Genomic DNA, 19,155 nt, shown 5'->3' with positions numbered 1-19,155 from the left:
GTGAAATGAACCATATTTAACTCTATTAGCTATCAAAAGACCCTCCTGTAGGAAGCACAAAGCTAGGGGATCATCCAGCCTAAGAAGTCTAAATAATTTCCCCATAAAAATTAGGATATGTTAATGAGGATTTTATTACTCCTCTAATCCACTTAAGAAAATCTTCATTGGTATGTACGTTCACTAAACAATTCTAGAAACTTATCTAAGCATTTATGAAGACATTTGTCCCAACTCTCATTTTCCTGTAATGCCGTGCTGTTAACCAGAACAGCCTGACAAGATTTCCTTATATTAACTACTCTAAAAATATGGCAGACCTACTCAAAGTAAGGAAGGGCCTGTAAGAACATGTTCTTGTAAAAAAAATAAAAAAAATTGAGAATGATTGTCACTGTTGTTATTTTCTGCACACTTGTTGATATCAATCTTTTATTTTGCTTTTAATGCAGGAATGTAATAGATCAGGTGAGTATCTATAATAATAAAGAAACAGCCCAAAGAAGTGCATAATGTTTTTTTTCACTGTTCTTCACAGAATCACAGAAACATTCAGGTTGGAAAAGACCCTCAGGATCACCAAGTCCAACCAAGAACCCTACTCTGCAAGGTTCACCCCTAAACTGTATCCCCAAGCACCACACGCAAACGATCTTTAAAACACATCCAGGACTGGTGACTTAACCACCTCACCTCCCTGGGCAGCACATTCCAATGCCTGACCACTCTTGCTGTGAAAATCTTTTTCCTAACGTGCAAGCCAAACCTACCCAGTTGTAGATTGAGGCAATTCCCTCTTCTTCTATCACTAATTACCTGTGAGAAGAGACCAGCACCAGCCTCTCCACAACATCTTTTTAGGTAGTTGTAGAAAGAGATGAGGTCTCCCCTCAGCCTCCTCTTTTTCAAACCAAATATCCCCAGCTGCTTCAGTCACTTTTCATAAGATTTTTTTTCCAGGCCCTTCTTCTGCATGTTTGACATGTTAAGTAAACTCAGGCAGACAAAATGTGTATTTAGGGTTAGGAAATTATCAAATATACTGATTCATATATAGCTTACAAAAAACTTTTGTCTTGCTTGATATGCCAATGCCTTCTTAGGAATTAGTTCATACTTTCAAAATAGCTATTACAAAATGTATTGTGCTTGTACTTCTGGTCAGCAATACACACGTATATATATATATATATATTTAATACATTAAAATGTTCAAATGTAGTGACATATGCATTTTCATATTAAACACTAGTCAGAAACCAGGAATGCTCAGGTTATAAGAGGAAAGTCTAGGCATTGTTATCTTTGTGCTGTTATATAATGTTTCAAAATGAAATAAAATCACTCCTACCACTGATGATGCAGTCTTCACTCTGAACACAGAGACAAAAATGGACCAATTCTTTAGTGATTCTTCATTTCTTGAAATCCTTTTTAATTTTCTTTCTTTTGTGAAATGGGATTAGAATTTACCTGAGCTTTTTTATTTCAAAGGAAATATATAGGGTTCAAGATGTATAAAATAGAGGTACTGTCTCTGACTTACCTCTCTCCCTAGTTCTGGTAATGTGTTCCACTGAATTGTGCATACTTGGCTCAAAATGACTTTTAAAAAGTGCCAATCTGCATATAAAAATGCAAATAAGAAAATTCAAAAGCAGTATTTTTGGACTTCATTAGGGGAATTTTACTGCACAGAAAAATAAATTGTTGGTACATTCCTGTTTCTGTAGCTTTTTCTCAAAGCCTTTTGTCTCACAGAACAGTGTGGTATAGATATACAAGATGGAAAAACATCTAGATTTATCATGTCTGCATCTTGTTCATCAGAGATCAGCTTAAGCTTTAATAGGGTATGGTGAATGTGCAAATGTTCTGCAAACAATGATGTGTGCAGTTAGTGCACAGGAACAATCATTTGTACTTATGTTAAGCTGATCCATCCTAGCTTTCTTCTAAAAAGATGTGTGTAGTAAGTGCTATGGTGAAAGCAAAATTGTCTGCTGACCTGCGTTGCTTGCACATCAAAATTCTATTATCTGACACTGTTGAGATGCCATGAGAGATAATGAAACATTTTTAAAGTTTCTAAATGATTTTTTCTCATTTTATCTTCAATACTCTCATGTGGTGGGCTACACCCATTCCTAGAGAGGGGGAAGGGGCTGTGAGAGCCCTGCTCTCCCCTGGGAATTAAGGGAACCTGATCCAGGTGGACTCAGTTTGTTTCTTTTTTCCCCCCTGCAAAGGGGGTTTCCCCCCTGGGAAACTGAGTTAGTCTGTTCCTCTTTCTGTCTAGCAAAACTACAAAGGGTACTTCAGTGTACCCTTCAGTTCTTCAGTGTACTATTCCAGTGTCCAGGGATTCGAAGCTGAGGGACCTGTTACGTTTACATTCTCTTTAAAAATACACTCTGGCGTACTCATAGAACAGCAAGGTGGAGCTATTCAATGCTCTGTCATTTTCCGCATTTTCTATTAGAGCTCTGTAATCCTACATCTGCAAATTTCATAAATAAATGGAGATGCTAGAAGTAGAAGGAAGCTCACGTCCTAATGACATGAAATGCACTCACAAATGCAATTCACTCAGCCCCCACAGGACATTGACAAACATCACTTCTACCTCACCTCACATTTACTAACTTACAGATACTTCCAGTATCCTTTTATTAACTTCTTACTGACCCACTCAGTTGAAGAAATGCCTGCCTTGATAGAAATAAATGTATGAGAATGGGCAGAAATGTTTGTTTGTTTGTTTGTTTGTTTGTTTGTTTGTTTGTTTAAAAAAAGGTGCCAAAATAAGTGGCAATAAAATAAATGAAAAAAAGTTATTATGTGTTTGTGATGCCATTTCCAATAAATGGTTTTCCAGTTCCCATTTTACTTTACAAATGCATGGTTATGTTGCCAAATTTCAGGGAAATGAGCAGCACAGCTATTTAAAAGACATCAAATAAGCATCCTTTTTATTACAGTGAAATGCAAATATCAAGTCTTAACAAGTAAATCTAGGGTCTGTAATTTTAAAGCAGCAATAACAATAACCTCAGGCTATGTTTTCACTTTGTGGTTGACTTTATGAGAAGCAACTGTTATTTCTGTGTGGCACCTTAATGAGTCAGAGGCATGCTCATTCAAGTCAAAACAGAGGCACTCTGGCAGTACTTGTGATGGAAAGTCAATGGTTATTGGTAAATCCAATCATGCTGTCCACCACACTGCCTGGAACAATGCTTTTAACCTGTTTCAAATTTAAATGTCAGTGTTTGCATAAACACTTCTCAGGGAGATTAAACATAAGAAGGAATACCAGTGAACCTTGTGATGAAATTCTGTAAGTAGAAAAGTTCTAACAGACTCCCTCAAAATTCAGCCAGATAATTATACTGGAAGTTTCTTAACACAACCAGAACACAACAATGAATGGTTTGCCTATCTGTGTCTGTCCTTCCACAGCAGTTTTACAGCTAAAGCTAGATTATATAGCAGTTTTAAATAGTTGAAAAATAAATAAAAGTAAACAGATTTTGTCCTCTATGCAGGCAAGACATTTTGTCTTTGTTGTAATAAACTGTTTCTTTTTTCCTCATACGCAAGAAATTCATATAAGGAATAATAGCTGACCACTTCATTGTGATTTCCAGATGGAACTGATACAGTAACTTATAATTGCAAGTTGCCAGAACTGAAAACCTTAAAACAGCAATAACAACTATAAAAATGTTTAAACTTAGGACTGATAGCGGAGAATAACATGTAAAGTTGTTTATAATGTTCTATAGAATAGGTAGCATACAAACTAGATGCTTTGAATTAGTATGCAGGGAAGAATAAAGCATTTAAAACTACATTTAATATTTCATAGACTTGACTTTGTTTCAATATTGCCGTGACAAATTCTCACAAGTAATATGATCCTCTTGCTAGACTCAGAAAGTCCAAGATGAAGAACCTACTGCCCTTACTTTAGTTACAGAAAATTTTGTCAACTTTGATTTTTATTTATAGTCAATTTTAAGAGCCTCAGAGAAACTATGGTGTTATATGGTTCCTTTGGAATTTATTCACCAAAGGAATGTTGGATTCTTTAGCCCCAAACACTAAGTCTTCAAGTTTACTGAGTCTACTGGATTCCTTGCAGACATCAAAGGAAATATTAATTTTGACAGCCAGATTCCACAACTAAAGTACTTGCCTTCCTAAAATATGGTGAATTTTTTAAGACAGTAAGTATCGCAGTCACAACAACTAGACAGAAAGCTCCTCTGTGAATATCTTTGTATTTCTCGTTGGCCAAATTACACCAGAACTAGTTGTCTTACACCTCTAAGGAGCTGGCAAAACAGAATGAAATAGTAACTTCACATTTTAAACTTCATAAACTACCTAAAATTTTGGATTTATCTCTTTCAAAACCCCAATTTACAAGGAAGAAGATGCTACTACATTTAATAATTTCAATTATTTGTTTAAACGTATGTCAGATATGTTGTAGTTTATCCATTACATAATAGAAGTTATTCAACACATCTTGAGAAAGTCAAGGCTAAGAATTGTCCATTCAGTACTCATACTAGGAAGAGTAAGGCTCAAGAATTTAACGAAGTTTGTTATCCATCCTTGTATTACCACATTATATTACGTAACAATTCAGTCAGGCTCACAAAGCATGTCCCCTATCTAGTAACATTAGCTAGTTCTGTCATTGACTAACCCTGCTTTTACTGGCTTTTTCAATGAGAAGGATTTAAGTGCAGCAGTTACCCAGATAACAGTATCATGCTATCAGGAATCTATTGTACTTCAGATCTAGTTGTCTTTATATGATTCTGCCACATCCTGAAAGAATGTGTTGACAAAAATTTAGGTAGAAAAACTGAAAATTTAAAAAAAAAAAAAAGGTAAGAGGCATCTTGTCCTGTATTTGTAGTTTGACCGTATGCATTATGAGAAGATGAAATACATAGAATACATAGAATAGAATACATAGAATAAACCAGGTTGGAAGAGACCTTCAAGATCATCGCGTCCAACCCATCAACCAATCCAACACCACCTAAACAACTAACCCATGGCACCAAGCACCCCATCAAGTCTCCTCCTGAACACCTCCAAAAGACATTGCAAGGATGTGGGGAAAAAAAAAAAAGAGAGAGAAGGAAAGAGATAGGTAAACTAATTGGTTTTGCATGGATTTCACTCCCCTCTTTTCCATAGTAATGTTATTTTATTTCATGTGTGGGAACTGCAATTTACCTGAAAAAATATGGATTTAGAACTTTTATATGTATTTCCTGAGTTAAAAAAAAATTAAAAATTGTCTTGCATCATTTTCTTACAATGAAACAAATTTATTCTATACTATCTTGAACTTGGATGACCTTAAATTCCATGCACTGTCATCCACTCCTAAATTCCACTCTCAGGATTCTTCATAGTTCCTATGATCCTATGACAGCTGCAGCTCCGCAAAACTGTGCCAGTCTCTAAAGCTAAAATGAATCTCTCTCTTGTAGGTCTGAATCTAATAAATGGTCTTTTAATCAGAAAATTCCTTATGATTGCTCTAATACGAAAACACACTACATCCTAATGAAAAAATAAACAGCAGTTACTCATTAACAGTCCTGACTCACTGGAGAGGTCCCAGATGACTGGAAAATGGCCAATGTGATGCCCATCCACAAGAAAGGCCAGAAGGAGGAACCAGGGAATTCCAGACCTGTCAGCCTGACCTCAGTGCCAGGCAAGATTATGGAACAGGTCATCTTGAGTGCAATGACACTGCACTTACAGGATGGCCAACAGGGCAGGCCCAGCCAGCATGGATTTAGGAAAGGCAGGTCCTGCCAGACCAACCTGATCTCCTTCTATGATCAGGTGACATGCCTGGTGGATGTGGGGAAGGCTGTGGGTGTAGTCTACCAGGATTTCAGCAAGGCCTTTGACACCGTCCCCCACACTAAACTCCTGGCCAAGCTGTCAGCTTGTGGCTTGGACAGCAGCACTCTGCAATGGGTTAGGAACTGTCTGGAGGGCCAAGCCCAGAGAGTGGTGGTGAATGGTGTCACATCCAGCTGGCAGCCAGTCACTAGTGGTGTCCCCAAGGGATCAGTGCTGGGCCCCATTCTGTTCAATATCTTTACTGATGATCTGGATGAGGGGATTGAGTCCATCATCAGTAAATTTGCAGACAACACCAAGCTGGAGGCAGGTGTGGACCTGCTAGAGGGTAGAGAGGCTTTTGCAGAGGGACCTCGACAGGCTGGACAGATGGGCAAAATCCAATGGTATGAGATTTAACACATCTAAGTGCCAGGTTTTACACATTGGCCACAACAACCCCATGCAATGCTACAGGCTGGGGTCAGAGTGGCTGGGGAGCAGCCAGACAGAAAGGGACTTGAGGGTACTGGTTGATAGTAAGCTGAACATGAGCCAGCAGTGTACCCAGGTGGCCAAGAAGGCCGATTGCAGCCTGGCCTGTATCAGGAACAGTGTGGCCAGCAGGAGCAGGGAGGTCATTCTGCCCCTGTACACTGCACTGGTTAGGCCACACCTTGAGTACTGTGTCCAGTTCTGAGCCCCTCAGTTTAGGAAAGATGTTGAGTTGCTGAAACATGTCCAGAGAAGAGCAACAAAGTTGGTGAGGCATTTGGAACACAAGCCCTGTGAGGAGAGGCTGAGGGAGCTGGGGCTGCTTAGCCTGGAGAAGAGGAGGCTTGGCAGGGGGACCTTATTGCTCTCTACAACTACTTGAAGGGAGGTTGTACACAGATGGATGTTGGTCTCTTTTCCCAGGCAACCAGCATCAGAACAAGGGGACAAAGTCTCAAGCTGCACCAGGGGAGGTTTAGGCTGGATGTTAGGAAGAAATTCTTCATAGAGAGAATGACTGGCCATTGGAATGGGTTGCCCAGGGAGGTGTTTAGGAGGAGACTGGATGGGGTGCTTGGTGCCATGTTTTTGTTGATTAGATAGTGTTGGATGATAGGTTGGACATGATGATCTTGAAGGTCTCTTCCAACCTGGTCAATTCAATTCAATTCAATTCAATTCAATTCAATTCAACTCAACTCAACTCAACTCAACTCAACTCAATTCAATTCTATTCTATTCTATTCTATTAATAAAATTATGTGCAATAGCCAAAAGTATCGTGAGCTGCCTATTGTGAACATTCTGTCAGTCAATAAAATACACTTAAAAATTAAAAAGAAATAATATGCTGCTCACATTACTTAGCGACTCTGTGCTATCAGAGACTGCATTGCCAGCATACGGATATGCACCTTAAGATATGACCGCTAGTTTTGCAGGATAACAAAACCCCTGCTGATTTAGCGTGCAACAGTACAAACACTGAAGGACCTCCTTGTTACTCAGAATTTTATCTAAATGCAGTATTCTAACATTTTGCACTTTAACTACAGTAGTACAGGTCATAATGCAGCACAAATTCTAAATTTTAGAAGTTTTCCTATGGGCATTTATATCTCTAGCAAAGATAAGCATATGATGGAAAAAGGGGTTTAAACAGTATGTCCCAATTCCTACTGCTAATAAAAAGAAAATCAACAGTTCAAATACATTCATTATTTATTTAAAAAAGTAGATTGGCAAAAGAAGGAGAAAATGGCAAATTCCTGCTCTGAAACATTTATTACTGCTGAAGAGAAAAAGCATCTGACAAATATCAGTATTTTGTTTCTAAGAACAAAAAATTCTGTACTTTTAGATTGCAGCATCTACATATTTTGTCTAGCATACTTGTTCGTTTTTTTCTCTCTGCTATTTTTGCTTATGCCTAGTTTCACATTTTGCATTTGCAGTGAATTCAATTTCATTCACTCTTTCAGCAAACTGGGCATTTCTGAGGACTTCTGCTGTAATAGTTCTATTTCCCATGGTATAATACCCAACTGATGTAACTATGCCAGGAAAAAATAGAAAAAATCTAGTAGTTTCTAGAGCTATTCATATTGGTAAGAGTTTCTGTGGTTGGAGCAAGCAATTTTGGTGAGGTGGGGCTGGAATAAATTATGCCTCCAAAGATCTTTACTGTATAAATACCGTAGGAAATCACTCCTTAAATTCTTTTGTAAGAACTCATGTTTTTTTCTGAACAGGAATAAACTTCATAATCCCCAAAACACATCCATTAACCTTGTAGCGGATAGCAGAACTGCTCTTTCCCTCGTTGCTTCTGCAACTCATAACCTCTTTGCTACCATTAGCTTATCAAACTTCTTTACATTTGAGAGACTGTGCCACAAAGAAAAAGAAAACACACCAAACATTTGAAGTGCAACAGAAAGCATATAAGAAATCTGATGTTTTTCGATAGAAAATGTAAAGTTACTTAAAAATGCACACTCCACTTCCTGCCCTTTATTGTCACTATTCCGTTCCGTTCGTCCTTCAGCCCTAGACTCTGCTGAAAAACAACTCTCTTAATGTTCTTTTTTATTCAGAAGGTTAACTTCAAAGGGCATAAAAGAAATATCAAAGGCATGCAGGTTAACTGCACACAAAACTGATATATGTAAATTTTAATGATCTCTACCCAAAAATTATTATCTTGCCTAGTAAGTCACTTCAGCATTTTAGAACATATTTTCAATTTAAATTTTTTAAACACACTAGCATGAAGTGCTCCCCACCATACCCCAAATGATGGTGTGACAGTCGTTCAGAACTGGTATATTTACAGGAGAGGATTGCAAAAAACCACAGAAAATTCTTCCACAATATCAAACAAATGTAAAAACAAATCTCCTTAGTACAATATTGAATATTCATGCTTTCTTAAGGGGATTGGGGTAAAAATTTCTTAATAGTGGCTACTGGAAGGCTCTTATGCATCAAGACTGATGCAGTTCACAAGTCTAAGCAGATTTTGGGATCCAAAGAAATGTAATGGAGCAAGATAGGAGAGGGCCACTTGGGAATCAGTCCTAGTAAGTCTAGAGGAAAAGAACAAAAGGTGTCACTCAGTGTGAAGATTATAGCTATACTGTTGGGAGTTGTGCCTTTACCTGTGGTTAGAATCCATGCAAACAATACCAGAATCCCAGTTCTTTCTCTTTTGAGAACTATTAAGTCTTTGGCCACTGAACAAATGATTGATCTTGTCTCCAGGATAAAAGCTAAGATGCAACCTTGCCAACATCCACTCATAACAAACCACAGATGACTGAATTAGAAATGCCTTGAGTAATCTAAGGAAGGTAACTAGTAAAAGGCCTGTGAATTGTTTTGTTAGCAATCCTATTGATAGAAAGGATTCTTGATCAGGTGGTGAGGTTGAGTACAAAGAATTGCAAGATATGATTTGATCCCTTATTTAAAAGAGTCAAATTATCCCTTCATAAAATTTGCTTTAATTTTCTTGCTCATTTATCAGAAATGAAAACATTGTGGGGGGGGAACATAGCCTTCTTTCATGCTTTAATAAACACTGGCTTTGGAAAGGAAAACAAGCACTTATCAATGATGAAAGAATGGACACAAGAGCTGTGATTTTGTCACTCTCTTACAGAGGAAGACAGTGTTTGCTGCACTGTATTAGTAGTCTGTCCACAGAGAATGCTTACAGGGTCTAGGAAAATTCCTGTGACAATTCTCATGATTTCAAAGATACACATTTACATTTTCCCAGCAAATGGAAATTGATATGCTACTGGGAGAGCAGCTGTCTTTTCCCCTTCTCTTTTATAAGCAGAAGTAAATTAAAGTTAGTTGTTACAGATCTACTAAGAACAGATTTTATGATCTCTTGTCTAAATGTTTCCCCCTGCCTCCATTTCACCTAAAAAAATATTAAAAATATTACATCATCACAAGTTATTTGCAAAGCAGAATTAGACTTACGCTTCAGGCATCAGGGACTAAATCAGTCTATATTAACACTGACGATGAAAACTAAACTGTCCTTAGTTATGTTCAGACACTATCTTTCCTTCTGTTCTTCCCTCTAATATGAAATCTGCAACAAATCAGTCCATGAGGTTCTCAGATGCTATCTCCTTTGTATTTTCAATCTAAAAATGCAATCTTAAAACAACTTGTACCACCTGATGTCCTACTGTACCTTTCTCTTTTTGTCATGCAATAAAACAAACTTATTTACTTACACTGTCACTTGAGGTCAGGCAACTCATTAAACAACATTGTCTTTCCCCTGGAGGATCTCACATTAAAACTTATCATCCTCTATTTCAGGACTTAAGCAAAAAATCCAAGATTTTGAAGTACCTAAGTATGCAACATAAATTCAGAAGAACTACCAATAAGCCTAAAATATAGGTTTACAGGTTTAAAACATATGAATGGTAGAGCTCAAGATTTTTTTCTGCCCCACCTTCCCCCCATTTCCCCCCCCCCCCTTTTTTTTTTGGTGTGTGTGGTTTTAACGTTTTGCAGCTATTGACAAAAACTCAAAATTTGACTGATCTGAAATCCAGATAAGAGGACCATTTTCTCACTGACTTTAATAGACTCTCAATTTTGTCCTCTCTCTGCTGTATGAAACACACCACAAGAACAAATGATTGCTTTTGGGCTTACTAATGGCTTTTCTGCACTTGGCTTCATCTTCTTGCCATAAATCAAGTTCCAAGTGACAGTAGATTTTTTTAAAAAAATACAAACACCCCTGGCAACTTTTCAGCCTCTCAATTTGCTTTCCTTGAAAATCATTTTGCTGTAGGTATAATGAAGAGGATTCCCCAGACAGTCTTCTTCCTTATCTGTATAGACAAAACCCAAACAAATATCTGTGTGAACATTAAGATAGAGGTTGTCTGTACAGGTTTGTTTCTCTTAGGAGCTGGTCAGATAATGCCATTTTAGACAAGTTGATATATTTTATGAAAATAAATTACAGGCATAGTGAAAACATGGCAGTACAGCAGCTGAAACAATGGAATATATGGTATCTAACATGAGGTTTTGAGCATGGTACTAAGTTAAAAGCATTACATTTAAAATTTAAAGTAAAGAAATGTTTCCTAACATGCAGTCTGAACATCACCTGACACAGCTTTGAAGCATTTCCACATATCTTGCCACTAAATACCAGGAAGAAGAGATCAGCACCTCCCTCTCCATTTCTCCTCCTCAGGAAGCTGTAGAGAGCAAGGAGGTCACATCTCAGCCTCCTTTTCTTCAAACTAGACAAGCCCAAAGTCCTTAGCTGTTCCTGACAGTACATGCCTTACAGCCCTTTCCCCAGCTTTGTTGCCCTCCACTGGACATATTTGAGGACCTTCTCATCTGTATTACACTGTGGGGTACAGAACAGCACATAGCACTCCAGCTGAGCCACACCAATGCTGAACACAGCGTGATACTCAATCTTTTGACAAGGTGGTTACACTGTTTGATGCACTGCAGGATGTGGTTTGTCCTCTTGACTGGCAGGGCAGACACTGCTGACTTAACACTGAACTTAGAGGCAGCCAGCACCCCCAGATCTCTTTCAGCATGGCTTGCTCTCAGACTGTTGTCTGGAATTACCCTGTGCAGAATCTGGCACTTGAACTTGCTAAATTTCATGGAACTAATCACTGTTCAGAGCTCCCTCCACAAGGTATCTTGTCCCTTGAGCCAGCAGCACCTCCCAGTTTGGTATCATCAGCAAATGCTGCATTCAGCTTCTGCATCTAGGTAACTGATTATTACATTGAACAGAATGGGTGTATGAATTGAGCCCTAAGGAAGAACACTTGTGACTGGTCATGAAAGAGATAGAGCTCCATCCAGTAGAACGCTTTGAGCCCTGCCCTTTAGCCAGTACTTCACCCAATGAACCATGTGTCTACTCATCTCACAGCTGGAGAACTTGTCCAGAAAGATGCCATGGGGGACAATATCAAAAGCCTTATTGAAATCTAGTATAACTACATCCACTGTCTTTCAGTCATCCATTAGGTGGGTGACCTTATCATAGAATCGTAGAATCAAATAATTGCTTTGGTAATTGTTTTGGAAAGACCTCTAAGGTCATTGAGTCCAACGGCCAATCTAATACCACCATGGCTATTAAGTTATGTCCTGGAGTGCCATGTCCACATGATTCTTTAATGCCTCCAAGGATGGCTGACTCCACCACAGCTTCACTGTGGTAAAACATCAGAAGTGATAAATACTGCAAATTAACATCCTATGGCAAGAGAACTCACTACAGAAGGAGGTAAAACTGAATTAATTTGCTCTGCAAGTGAGATGAATGGACACCAATCTTTGTGGAAATTCCTCTGAGATATTAAAAGTGGCTAAACTGGAAAGACATCAAGATCAGACTAACAAACAGAAGAAAAAACACTCTATAGAAACAGAATTGGTTCTTCCACCACTGGAACCTACAACAGCCAGACAAAAAGGAAGGAATAGAACTTTATGGTGCTCTTTGGGAGAACAAGAACTGTCTTCCAAACTAGGCAACTGAAGACTGGCAAGTCCCACCTGTTTCTCTCATGTAGGCAGGGCAATGTGAATTCCTCAATTACACCATATAAGGAAGAAAATGTTCTTAGACCAACTCCACAAGCAAACAATAAATCTAGATTTTCATAGAAATAGATCAGATTTGTTAAACAGGACTTTCCTCTTGTAAATCCATGTTGATTGTTTCTGATGATTGCTTTGTTCTTTAAATACCTTTCAAAACTTTTCCATAATTTTTCCAGCAACTGCAGTTAGACTAATAGGGCTGTAGTTCCCTGAGTCTTCCATCACACCCTTTTTGTGAATTGGAACAACACTGGCTAGCTTCCAGTCAAGAGAAATCTTTTCAGACTCCTGAGACTGATTGAGATGGGTTCTGCTCTAATAATAAACACAATCATTCAGGTAAGAGCAATAACTTACAGATACATTGTTATGGCAGTGTCTCCTGAAACACATCTTTGCTATGAAAGACTAGTGTCATAAGACAAGATTCCGGTGCATTGACAGTCAAAATGACAGTCAAAATAGAACATCTTTCTGTAATCAGTGATTTTTGACTGTTTGACTGAAAGGCATATTGAAATGCTTCCACTTCAAAAATTACTGAATGGTTCTATTTTGCTATTGTCATACTAAGCATACATGCACTGACACCATACATCACAAGATATGTTCAATATAAACAAAGGTGTTAAAATGATGCCATGGCTGTCTAACATTTTACATAACACTAGATTATTTGTAGTCATTTTACAGTAAATCACTTAAATGGAATAGTTTAAATCACAGGGGACTTAAGCCACAATTTATCCATTTGCAAGTGCACCTGATTTTTTTGATTCATAAGTGAAGACAAAGAAGTTCAATTTGCTATTTAACTACATCTTTGCTACAAAGATAAATGGAACAATAGTAAATGAGCTGCAGAATTTCACATCAGTTTACAGCAAGCATTGAAATAGCTAAGGTGGTACATACCATAACAGGATTTTACATCCTGCCTAATCCTTGGAGTATTGATAAAAGTTTCTCCTTTTCCACAGAGCCACTTAAATCACAGTTCTTTCAATCTCCTATCACTCTAATGGAATCAAACCTTCCTTGCTTTGTTGTATCAATTAAAGTAATTCCTTCAGAATTCTTTAATTACTAGCCCTAATAATCACATTATTTTTGCTTTGACAAGATCCAAGGAATTTCTGCTTCCTTTTAATGTTCAACATTTGCCAAAAGTTAAGGCTTTCATAACAATTCTTAATTTAAGTTTTGAGTCCTATGTTTAAACTTAAAAATCACAGTAACTCTCTAAGAAGGGCCAAAAGGAATGATCCAAACAACTACAGGCCTGTCAGTCTGACCTCAGTGCCAGAAAGGGTTATGGAGCAGGTCATCCTGAGTGTCATCACATGGCGCATACAAATCAAGCAGGTGATTAGGCCCAGTCAGCGTGGGTTTATGAAAGGCAGATCCTGTCAGACTAAGCTGATCTCCTTCTACAATATGGTGACCCAACTAGTGGATGAGTGAAGGGCTGTGGACATTGTCTACCTGGACTTTAGTAAAGACTTTAACATTGTCTCCCACAGCATTCTCCTTCAGAAACTCAGGGCACAAGGCTTGGATAAGTGCACTCTGCACTGCATAAAAAATGTGCTGAATAGCCAGGCCCAAAGAGTGGCAGTGAATGGAGTTAAATCTACTTGCACTCAGTGACTAGTGGTGACTCCAAGGGTTCGGTACTGGGGATTGTCCTCTTTAATATCATTATTAATGATCTGGTTGAGGGGCTTTAGTGTATGAAGTTTGATAAAGCCATGAGCCAGGTCCTCCGTCCAGGTAACAACAACCCCATGGTAAACTAGGGACCTCGCGGTGTGGATTGATACTGACTGAATATCAGTCAGTAGTGTGCTCAAGTGGCCAAGAAAGCCACTGGCATCCTGGCTTGTATTAGAAACACAGAGGCCAGCAGGAACAGAGAGCTGATCAACCCCCTGTGCTTAGCACTGGTGGGGCCACCCCACTATAGGAAGGACACTGAGGTGCTGAAACTTGTGTAGAGAAGGGCTACGAGGCTCATGAAGAGCCTGAAGCAAATGACCTATGAGGGAGATAGGGTTGTTCAGTCTAGAGAAGAGGAGGCTGAGGGAAGACTTTATTGCTCTCTACAACTACCTTGGTTGAGAGGAGGGGGCCAGACTCTTCTTTGCAAAGTCAAATGACAGAACTAGAGGAAATGGTTACAAGATGCTTCAGGGGAGGCTTAGGCTGGATATTAGGAAATGCTTCTTCAATGAAAGGGTTTTCAAACATTCAAATGATCTGTCCAGGGTGGTGGTGGAGTTGCCATCCCTGGGGCTGTTCAAGCAGTGTGTAAACCTGGTGCTTAGGGACACGGTTCAGTGTTGACCCTTCGGTGCTGGGTCAAGGGTTGGACTGGATGATTTTTGAGGTCTCTTCCAAACAGACATAGTGAAATACTATTTTGACTTTTCTGCAGGCTAAGCAAACCGAACTATTATATAGCTTTTTTTGGTTTAATGTCTAAATTATTTTTCACATATACCTGAAAACCCTTTCTTTCTAGTTTTTTTTTTCTGTATTGGAAGATTAGTACTTACTCCATTAAAACGGATTTAATTTTACTGTCACTCCAGTACAGTAGTGTCAAACATGTCCTACATTTCAGTAAAAACATTTCTGCCATCCTAACGGTGTACTTGTGTAAGAGTCTACTCTTGGTGTGACTCAACAAGGATAAAATCACTTGCTGCTTGCTCAGACAATACCAATCCTGGATGCAAATCACCTTGCGATTGCATCGTGATAACACTGGACTGCAGCTGGCCTATAACAATGACCCAAGGACCCAGCCAACACGCCTTCAAGACAGCTATCAGATACCTCCAGGAAGGGAAGGTGATGAGTCAATGGACTCTCCACCTGTCTCCTGATGTGTGATAAGTGGGTAGGCAGGGAGATGGAGAGGAAGGAGGTGGAGGGCCCCCCCCCCATCCAGACCACTGTCCAAACTCACATGAATACACAGAAAGATTTCCTGGGGAACGATACCTGGATATTTACAGGAGGATTTCCTGGCTCCTGAATTCCTGAGGGACAATGCTTGGACACATACCTAAGGACTAAAAACTGCAGAAAAGACTTGACCACTACTGGCTCAGGAGGAAGAAAAACCGCAGAGAAAGAAAAAACGCAGTGAGAAAAACACTGAAGGAGGACCATGCTGCTGAGAAGGAAGGAAGCAGACTGAACCCTCTCTCTGTGTCCTAAGTCCCGCTTACTGCCACTCATGGAGCTGACCCACGCTGCCCAGAGGGACCACATCGTATCTCCAGCCAAAGCCTCAGCACCCTTTCTCTACAAACCCAGCATCTTTCCTCCACAGACTCAAACTGTCTTGGGGTGGGTGAGGGGTGTGGTAATATGAGTCCTTTCCTCTTCTCTGTCTCTCTTCTCTCTCTCCCTCTCTATCTTCTCCCTCTCCCCTTCTTATTTCCATTTTCTCTATGTAATAAATAGTCCAGCTGTTGATATTTTGGCATCGTTTTGTGCCGTTAATTTCACAACATGGGAATATTCAAAAGAACTAGTCTCTTTCCCTCTCCGGACCGAGACAACTTGATAAGACTGAAACCACTAGCCCAGAAAGCTGAAGACAGACCTACTGCAACATGAATTTCTTTTTCTAGTAATTGCCTTAGTTACATAATGCTGTGTTAGGGATCTCACTTTAATATTAGCTATGACAACAAATAGAAAGTATCATGCTGCAAATGCCATTGGGTTTCTTACAGATATGTTGATGATGTCAGGGGATGAGTAGCTGAGCATCGTATTATCTCAGACAATATCTAGAATTATATTACTTTTGTAATCCTTGACTGAAACATTGACATGAAATCTGACACAGAAATGACATAGAATTCTGTTATCAATTTTACTTTAATGTTGTGCAGTAACGACAATCACATTGCTAATTAATATTACAAGCATTTGTTCAGTGGATATATGGATAGAAAAAATACATGTAGAATTTGAGGCCACAGATTACAACAACAGGAAAAATGGCATTTGATTAATTGCACTGGCTTTCATTAAGGCACTGGCTTCAACTGAGACAGTGAAGTTAGACGTGGTAGTTTTAGGCTATGCCTTTAAAATTTAGTTACAGATTTCAAGCAGAGAAGTGGAATGCATTGTTTTGGTGAAGTTCTAACAACTACTTTTTCTCTGCTCCTTTCACCCTTTTGGATGGAGGTGGGGTACAGGGGGCAGGCAGAAGGTCAGCTCTCCTGGTCTCTGACCAGGGAGGGTTGTGTTGTTTGATAATTGTAAATATCTGTAAAATATTGTAAACACTGGGTATTTTTACATATTCATTGCATTTCATTGTAGATTGTAGTTTTGCTTATAAATACAGCTTCCATTTGCTTCCAGCTGAGCTAGTCTGGCAAAGTTAATGTTGGGGGGAAATATCAACCCACCACATTAGGTTACTGAACAATGAAAAGCTTGCATCATCTTAAACCTTAAGACTTTACACAAGGCCAATGGCCTTAAATGCAAGCTCAACAACTAATTCCAGGAAAAGTGATTATATTCTTGGTACATGGAGAATAGTGTTGCACTTAGTAATAATTCAAATACACCATTTTGCAAATAAAGTTAAAAAAAAGGATAACATGATGAAAATTTGCATGATAGGTTTATTTAAATGAAGGTACCTCACATCTAGGCAGAAACTGGGGAAAAAAGGGATTTTTAAAGTATGTTATCGATACATAGTGATGCAAAATAGCATAGAAACTTAAGAAACCTTATCCTTATTTAGAACTACTAGCAGCTGAACATATAGTGCTCCACCTTTTCTTGTAAAGCTCATTTCTAATATTGTTTCTGTGTGCTGCTTGTATCTGGGTCACTGTTTGAGGAACCAGATCAGGATGGTAACTTATTGTATGTAGCAAGTCAGGAAAAGCCATTCTAATTCTGTGCAGTATCACCTGGTAGTGGCTCTACAAGGACAGATTGGCAGAAGAAATATTTGTCCTACCATGACTTATTCCTTTTTCACTGTTCTCATTGCCACTTGTTTCTCGCAGATTGTGCTGTGTTACACCCATCGGGGGTGGGGGGAAAGGTTGCGAGAGCCCTGCTTCCCCCAGGGGACAAAAGAAGCCTGATCCAGGTGGACTTGGTTTCTCCCTCCCAGAAGGAGAGGTCCCCCAAGTCTAAGTTGGTGTGTTCCACTCCCCCTTCCTGTCCAGCAAGACTATAAAGGGGAGGGCATGACAGCCATCTTTTTTCCTTTGCTCCTGCCTCGCCTGTTTGAAAGGCTTCCTGGTTCTGCCACGTGGTCGGGTCTGATCTTCCTGCCACATCCACGCTTCTCTAAAGAACAAAAACCTACATACTTTGAGGAAGATAATAAGGCCATCCAAATTTGGTTTTGTATATTCTGTATATTCTCATATTCATCCTTATTCCTTACCCTTGTAAATCCTCCATGTTATATATATATATTTATCTTTGTTGTTGTTGTTGTTGTTACAAAATTTGCTTCTCCTACTTCCAAACCAACTCCAGATTATTTTTTGGTAGATTTACCTCCAGTCTCTTCAGGGGCAGGGGGAGGATTTTTCTTGGTTTCTTGCTACCATCTGAGCTCTTAAATTCCAGTTAAGACTCAAACCACCACACAGATTTACAATGATTTGGTGATGACAGTCTGCGAAAAGGGATTAAATCATCATAGGTATCAATGAGTGTGAAAAAAGTGTAAACCAAACACGTGTTTTAAAAATTATCTGCTCAGAATGGCTTAGTTTGCATTTTCCAAGTGGACAGCATAAACTTACTCTTGTTACCAAACACACTTATGCAGTCATTATATATATGCAGTCATTAGATATCAGAAAAGGATATGGGTCATACTAAAATTTTTCATTGAGCTGATGCCTGAAAGTATTTAACAGGTGCACATTCTTAGCCAAAACTGGCTGGTGAAGAATTCTTTCAAGCTAAATAGAACTGTTCTACTTTTGTCCAGTATTATTTAGATTTCTCTTCTTAGGCCACAACAACTGTCAGACATCTATCTATGAACTAGCATCCACAAGTTTATTTTCTTTCATAGATATATAATAAGAAAACTATGACACAGACTAGCCAACTTGCTGATTTGAAGCCAATATTTCTGTCTTAGAACCTCCCAATTGATCCTATGCACGTGTACTGAATGTGGTAATTTTATAGCACTGTGTATAAACCAGAAACTTGGCTGGATGAATTACAGTGACACATGAAATTCAGTGAGTAATAGAAGGAGGCAAAAATAATCCTTTACGAAGATGTAATGATAGCTGGTATTACTTTCCTGGCAGCAGGAAAAATTTCTCCTTATAGGTTCATTATAAAAATATGACTGAACAGTCAACCATGTTATTACAATATGTAGAACACAGAACTGAAAAGAAAAAACCTTCACAGAATCACAGAAACATTCAGGTTGGAAAAGACCCTCAGAATCACCAAGTACAACCAATAACCCTACTCTACAAAGTTCACCCTTAAACCGTATCTTCAAGCACCACGTCTAAATGACCTTTAAACACATCCAAGACTGGTGACTCAACCACCTCCCTGGGCAGCACATTCCAATGCCTGACCACTCTT

General features: G+C 38.9%; 1 protein-coding gene across 1 annotated transcript in view; it reads right to left on the bottom strand.

The window, feature by feature from the left end:
• PTPRD (protein tyrosine phosphatase receptor type D) overlaps nt 1-19,155 on the bottom strand; it is a 455,736-nt gene that overhangs the window by 245,709 nt on the left and 190,872 nt on the right. The gene's annotated exons all lie outside the window — the stretch shown is intronic.

The sequence above is a fragment of the Dryobates pubescens genome, chromosome Z (assembly GCF_014839835.1).
Source record: "Dryobates pubescens isolate bDryPub1 chromosome Z, bDryPub1.pri, whole genome shotgun sequence".
Taxonomy (NCBI): Eukaryota; Metazoa; Chordata; class Aves; order Piciformes; family Picidae; genus Dryobates; species Dryobates pubescens.
This window is presented reverse-complemented; position numbering and strand designations above follow the sequence as displayed.